The 7,258-nt window shown below is 52.2% G+C and overlaps 1 protein-coding gene across 3 annotated transcripts in view; it reads left to right on the forward strand.

The window, feature by feature from the left end:
* Positions 1–7,258, forward strand: part of EPN2 (epsin 2) — a 93,793-nt gene that overhangs the window by 39,613 nt on the left and 46,922 nt on the right. The gene's annotated exons all lie outside the window — the stretch shown is intronic.

Here is a 7,258-nt window from a genome sequence, read left to right on the forward strand (position 1 = left end):
AAACATGAAAAAAAAATTTTTTTTCATGTTTATAATAATCCTCCTTTTTGGATGGTGATATAAAATTTGATTTCTCCAGTCAGTGAAGAGAACACTTCTTTTTTGGCTGAATCTCACCGTTTTTCTGGTGAACGTAAAGGGTGTTTCTCCCCCCACCCCCTTTTCCTTTCTCCCCTGTGCATGAGCAGTAGTCATTAGGCTCTGAGTTATTGCTAGCTTGGCTGATGCAGGGTCATAATAGTCCTTTCTCTTTAGGCTGAAATGATTACTGTGGAAAAGAATGTGGCACTGTCCATATTGTCCTAACTGGACCGTTGTCTTCTGGAAAGCCGGCTCAGTTTGGTCATGTGAGCCGTAGTCTCAGCCACCCCCTGACTGAGCCTCCTTGTGATGGTCGTGGTACCCTTTTCCCCAGCAGGAAGGTGGAGATGTTTCCTCACTCGTGGATTGCACGCAGAGGAGAATTAAAGCCAACTAGTCAAGGCTTGCAATGTGTTTCACAAACTTTTGGTGTCTATGAGTGTCATGCGGTGACACCAGGGCACTCACTCCAGGATACTCAGAAATCACCCCGGGAGCTTGGTCAGGGTGTCGCCTCCCCTCGGCGCTGCCCCCCAGTTATTGTGTGTCTGGAGCTTTTTGAACAGTCTCCGCAGGGGCTTCTGGAAGACGGCCGACGGCGGGCCACACCGGTGTGCCACGGCAGGAACGGTGGCCGTACCCCCTTCCCCAGCTCTCCCTGTCCTCTGCCTCGAGAACAAAGTGCACGTGAAGCCACAGGAGGCTGCCACACACAGATAGTTTGAGCCCTCATCTGAGATGATGGTTTTTTGGATCAGTTCACTCAGTCAGCCATGTCTGTCGATAGAGACTGGGTCGTCACAATTGGCGTTGGTTGACCTGCGGCTGTTAGGTTTTGGGGAGCGGGGAGAGACCCTTGGGGCTATTCCCTCATAGCTGGTCTTGCCCCCTGATGATGATCCCTGGTCCCTGCGAAGCCACTGCCAAGATCTCCTTAGGGATGTGGCGGGGACCTCGGTGGGGGCAGGGCGTGTGTCTTCTCCGGAGCCGGCCGGCCACGCCCGCCTCCGTGACGCAGCAACGCAAGAGCAGCCCAGGGACCTCCAGGCTCTGACCGCGGACCCACCCGGGCTGCGCTGGGTAGGGGAGCGACCTCTTCTTTCTTTCAGCGACTGGGAACGCTAGGTTTGGAAGGCATTTCCCCACCCAGTTGCACAAGCCCTTGGAGCACATTTTTATGGAATTCTTCTTGCCTCCAGGGGCACCGCTCTGGCCTCGGAATGTTTGTTTGTTTATTCAGTCTTGTTCTTTGGCTATTCCAGTCTCCGGTGCCTCTTGGATTCTGGTTGTGTTTTCAAGAACGCCACGGTTTGTCTTGCCCAGCTTGTCCCCGGCGAGTGTGACCGTCGGGCTCTCTTACTTTGCCGTCACTCTGGAAGAGACCTTGACTGGTGGCCGCCTGTGTTTTGAGGAGTGACGAGCCTCCCCGGGAGGGACGCGGCTCCTCTCAGTCCGCCTGAGGTCGTGGGTCAGGTGTGCCTGGGGAGAGTCTGGTTGGTGTCCCCGCACGTCTACTTGAAGCCCCGTGGGGGAGTCGGGGTGGGGGGCACTCACTGTGCGTCTGGTGTTTGCCCGTTGCCGGCTTTCCTGCTCTCAGGGCGCTCCTCGCGCTGGGCTCGCTGTTACAGGTGACGGCACATGTTGCTGTAGGTTACAAGTGACCACGCAGGCACCTGCGTGGAGGAGAGATGGCTTCAAGCACGGGTGGACCCAGAGGCTCCACCCGTGTTGTCTTGCTGCCCTCCCTCCCTTTGCTCTTTGCTTTCTTCCCTGTCCCTTTAGGTTTAGTGGCTTCCAGCAGCTCAGCCACCTTCTGGTTTCCTAGCACTTTAGAGCCACCCAGAAGGGTCTCCGGACAGCCCAGTCTGGATGGCCCACCTGCCGTGATGCAGCCACTGTGGTTGGGGGCCTGTGGCGCTCTGACGGGCAGAGCCTGGGCTGGACCTGCTCCTGGCCGCTTCCCCCTTGGAAGACCCAGGATCTTTCTAAGACAAGAGGAAGTGGATGTTGCATAAGCAGAAACAGTAGATTCCATTTCCAGGACAGAAATGAAAGAGATCTTTGGCTTAAAGAATCTTCTCCGATACTGGGGCCTAACTGTAGAAAAATGAGTGTCCCCTTCTATACTGGATACACTGTTGGCTTTTGATGGGGGGGGGGGGGGTTCTCCAGAACTCTCAAAGGCCTTTTGGAAGGCCTGACAGAAATGCTCATTGCCCACGATGAGACTTCCCCAGGGCAGCTGAAATGTTCAGTTTCTTTGCCGTTTGTTGGATTTGATCAACTCAGTGAGGTTTACCTCTTGTGCACCAGAAGCCTTGATTCTTAATAAAACAAATTAGTACATTTTCAAAATAGGCTAGTCAGGGCTGGGGCCCGAGTGGGGAGGTGTGGTGGGAGCCCCGTGTCATCTCATCCAGGGTAACAAATGGACATCCTTTGGCTCCTGGTCAGCTGTTCTGTAGATGCAGAAAAATTTGTTTGCTTTTTTTTTTTTTTTTTAGTTTATTTATTTTTTTTGATAGAGAGAGAGAGAACGAGCAGGGGAGGGGCAGAGAGCGAGGGGGAGAGAGAGAATCCCAAGCAGGCTCCCTGTTGTCAGCACAGAGCCCAATGTGGGGCTCGATCCCACGAACCGTGAGATCAGGATCTGAACCCAAATCAAGAGTTGGACGCTCAACCGACTGAAACACCCAGGCACCCTAAAAATTTGTTTACTTTGAATAGAAATCTCAACTTGGCTCCATTCAGAAAATATTGAAAGTCGTAACAGAGTTGCACAAACTTTACCACTTATAATGCAATAGTTTAAGTCGTGTCTGATAACAGAACTCGATTTCTGAAGCTCTTTCTGATTACTGATTTTTTTTTAAATGTTTATTTACATTTGAGAGAGAGAGAGAAAGATAGAGAGACAGAGAGGACAAGTGGGGGAGAGACAGACAAGGATACAGAATCCGAATCAGGCTCCAGGCTCTGAGCTGTCAGCATAGAGCCTGAGGCGGGGCTCAACCTAAGCCATGATGTCATGACTGAGCCACCCAGGTGCCCCATCTAATTACTGATATTCTGATGGCATTTGTCCCTTGAGTTGTTGGTATGTAACTTACGGAAATAAGCCCTCCCCCCTTTTTGCCATCTTGGTCTAAACCTTTAACAAAGTTTATTTTTCCTTCTTGTTTTGACAATCCCCATCGCCTCCTACCTCCTGCCTTCTCTATATCTGAGCTCAAGCTCCTTAATAAATGGGGGTATATGAACTGACCACGGCTTCCTAGGCTTGATTGAAGAGTCCCACGAGGTCACAGATTATCCTGTGCTAGTTAGTTCAGGCTCAGCAAGCTGGAAACGGAAGAAAACTAGCAGATGAAGAGGGAAGGTTTGGAAGGTGGACCATGCATACTGTTCAAAAAAGCAAGAACAAAACAAAACTTAGGTTCTGGAAACACTGCAGGGTGTATATTTGAAGATGCGCTGTGTTCGGGGCCGGTTTTGGGGAGGGAGTGCCTGGCAGAGGTTTGCCTGGAGAGGAGATGTTTAGGTGTTGACTGTCCAATCCTGAGGTTGAGGGGGAGAGGTTTTGGAATGGGGAGAGTGAGGTCTGAGGTCCACGTGGACAAGTGCGGTAGGGCCCCCCAGGTCCCCGTCCCCAGTTGGGGCCTCCTGGGAGATCCGGGGCTGTGGTCCTGCAGCCCACTCGAGTGTCGCTGGCTTCTCTCACGGCAGGAATTGGAAGGGTCGGTCTACAGAGTCTCTGGTGAGGCGTGCCACCCGGCTGGCCTTGAACATGGTTTCTTGGAGGCGCCGCTGGTGTCCTTTCTCCTATCAGGAATTTTGTATCCCCAGGTCTCCTCATTCTCACCGCGTGCCCATCCTGAAAGCACCTCTTATCTACGGCTTTACAAAAAAGGCAGGCAGCCATTCAAATTATATGGGCTTTCTATATTTCTCTGACTGTAAGAAATGTTTCATTAGCTTTGCCCTTCTTAGAGCCTAAATATTTCAAAGAGACTGCTAACAGATGTCTTTGCAAGTTGAGCCTATTAGAGAAAACCCCTGCCTTGGTCTGCAGCCCTGGTTTCTCAGCTCCTTTCCCAGCCTCTGTCTGGCAGGGCAGGAACACTCCCCGCCCTTGGTCGGAGGAAGTGCGGCCTTTTCTTTGCCACCAAAGGCCTAGGAGGCTTGGCGGGTGCCCTGGCCAGGCCTCCTGGCCTCTCCCTAGGAGGACACTGGGTCCAAGGTGGCTGGACTAGAAGAAGGGAGCAGAGCCGGGGCGTCATTTCTTCCTCAGGAAATTGTTTTGTTTTGTTTCTCGTTATGATTCCAACCATTTGAGGCCTTCTTACCAAGACCATTCGCTCTCATGCTTAATCAAAGCTGCTTCCTGACCTGGAGGAAGGTGGCCGAGGACCTCTTCAGCAGCGGATTCCCACACCTCCTGCCTCCCTGACGGTGGGAAGGTCGTACCTGCCGTGCGCCAGATGGAGTGACAAACGGAGGGGCCCGGTGGTCCCTGGCACGTCGCCGGGCCCCTGGGCGTTAAGTCCGGCTGAATGTTACTACTGGTTTTGACGAGTGTTTGTACTTTAAGCTGAGGGATGCTCATTAAAAATCAAAGTGTTCCTTTTTGCTTTTGAGGCCTGCCCCATCCCTGGCAGCAGTGAATGTTGCTGTGAATGAAAAAGCCTAACTAAATCAGATGTGCAGGTCCCCGTGAAAATTTTTATCCCTGGTCCTTTGACAGGCTTTAGAGGATTTATGAGAGCTGGCCAGATCAGTGGAGAGGCAGAATATGCCTGCCTTCTGCTGAAGCCCCGTTCTGTGGCTTCAGATGGGGACAGAATTCTTGGCATATCTGAGGCTGGAGAGAAGGCCTTGTTAGCCGTAGAAGATGTATCGGTTGTCACCAGGATAAAGCTTTATGAGCTGTCCCTTGTTTGTACGGTTACATGCGATCGGTGATCGTTGTGTTTCCTGTGGTTCTTCCCTTCCCCTCGCCCCTACCGCATCTCTTGTTTGTTTCTTCATTTTTTTTGATGTGCCCATTGCCCATGTGAGGCTTTAGACGAGGAAGGTGAGGGCCATCCGTTGTTTCTCTGGCAGAAGCAGCACAACACCTGCAGCAGCTCGTGGGGAGGACGGTGGGGAGGACGAGGAGGACGGGCCACTGCAGGAGGAGGGGGCAGGGAGCAGGCCCCGGCCGCACCAGGCTGCTTTGGTGGAGGTGACCTTGGTTAGCTGACCCCATGACTTCAGGTCCTCAGGTTCCTCACCTACCTTACCTGGAGGCTTTTCGTGAGCATTCCGTGAGCTGGAGCCTGGCCCAAGGCTGCCTTGGCTGCTTCACAGCCGGAAGAGCCTGAAATGAGCCCGGTAGGTGGTAATGGGGGGTGGGCAGAGGGAGGGCACTTGTTTCGTGTCCAGGCTCCAGCTGTGCTGCTCTGTCTTTGGCAGTCCCTGGAGTCCACTGGACCTCAGTTTCCTCATTTTACCGATGAGGAGTAATTTACACATCATCGCTTCCTCCCACCCTCTCAGGCCTCCTCAGCTTTGAAGACACACTGGGAGTTCTTTCTCGCGGACATTCCTTGTCCTGCCTGCCTTTGCAGCCCCAGCAGCCAGCTGAGTTGGTCGTTCTGGCTTTGCATCCTCAGATCCCCCGTGCCCACCTCCAACCCCTGCCAAACTGGCCTTCCTGAGGAGAGGGACGCTTTTTAATCTGTTCTGTAAATTCATTCAACAGTATTTATGCCCACGTCAGGCACAGTGTGGGAAGCTGGATGTTTGCTGATGAAAAGACCACACTCACTGACCAAAGCCCATTGTCAGAGATGTGGGCCTCACTCTAGCCCAGTAGATGTTTCTTCTCTGGAGAAGGGGGACACGTGTGTCCGTGCCACAGGGCTGGGTGGACCCATTAATGTGTAAGCTTGGGCCTCAGTTCTGTCCTCTGTGAAATGAGGGGATTGGGCTAGAACCAGGTTGTATTAGCTCAGGCCAGATGCTGGAGACTCTGAAAGTCCACTGGAGGGTCCTGACTGTGCTTTAGAAAAGTAGTTGGAAACCTTTGTAAGAAGTCAGGAGAAAAGCGGTGCTCACAGAAAATTCCCCGGGATTTAGAAGCACGCTCGACCAAAGCGAAATGTTGAGTGATTTTTTTTTTTTAATTTTTTTTTTTCAACGTTTTATTTATTTTTGGGACAGAGAGAGACAGAGCATGAACAGGGGAGGGGCAGAGAGAGAGGGAGACACAGAATCGGAAACAGGCTCCAGGCCCTGAGCCATCAGCCCAGAGCCTGATGCAGGGCTCGAACTCACGGACCGCGAGATCGTGACCTGGCTAAGTCGGACGCTTAACCGACTGCGCCACCCAGGCGCCCCATGAGTGATTTTTTAAAGGCATAGATAGCACCTGACCGACTCAGCACAGTGTGTGACTCTCGATCTCAGGGTTGTCAGTTTGAACCCCACATTGGGTATAGAGAGTACTTAAAAAAAAAAGGCATAGATAGACATTTTGGGGGGGTAACATATACCTGAAACAAGTCTTTTTTTGCTTCCATAGGTAATTTAAAATTTGTCAGGACCAACTTCCCCCAGCGTGATGACTGTTCTCTTCTTTCGCCAGTGAAAATACAACCCACAGAAGAGCCCTGCCAGTGGAAATGTTTTGAAAATAGAACAACTGTTACAATGTTTACTTTCTATCTTCCCAAGGCTTAAACTTGAGTTTAGGTTGTATTCATTATTAACTTGTAGTATTGATCTTGTCGCAATTTTTTTTTTTTTAATTTTTTTTTTCAACGTTTATTTATTTTGGGGACAGAGAGAGACAGAGCATGAACGGGGGAGGGGCAGAGAGAGAGGGAGACACAGAATCGGAAACAGGCTCCAGGCTCTGACCCATCAGCCCAGAGCCTGACGCGGGGCTCGAACTCATGGACCGCGAGATCGTGACCTGGCTGAAGTCGGACGCTTAACCGACTGCGCCACCCAGGCGCCCCAGCAATTTTTTTTTTAAAGGTGGCTCTGTCTCCTCCTAGGGAGGCTGGAGTATGTCCACACCTCCCCCAACCCTCCTGACTGCCCCCCCCCCCCCCCCCCCCCCCCCGGCCGCCCCCGGGCCGGAAGGCCAGAGCCCCCTACTCTCTCCGAGGCGTGCGTTGCTACAGTGAGC

The sequence above is a fragment of the Herpailurus yagouaroundi genome, unplaced genomic scaffold (genome assembly GCF_014898765.1).
Source record: "Herpailurus yagouaroundi ecotype Mexico unplaced genomic scaffold, PumYag 208, whole genome shotgun sequence".
NCBI lineage: Eukaryota > Metazoa > Chordata > Mammalia > Carnivora > Felidae > Herpailurus > Herpailurus yagouaroundi.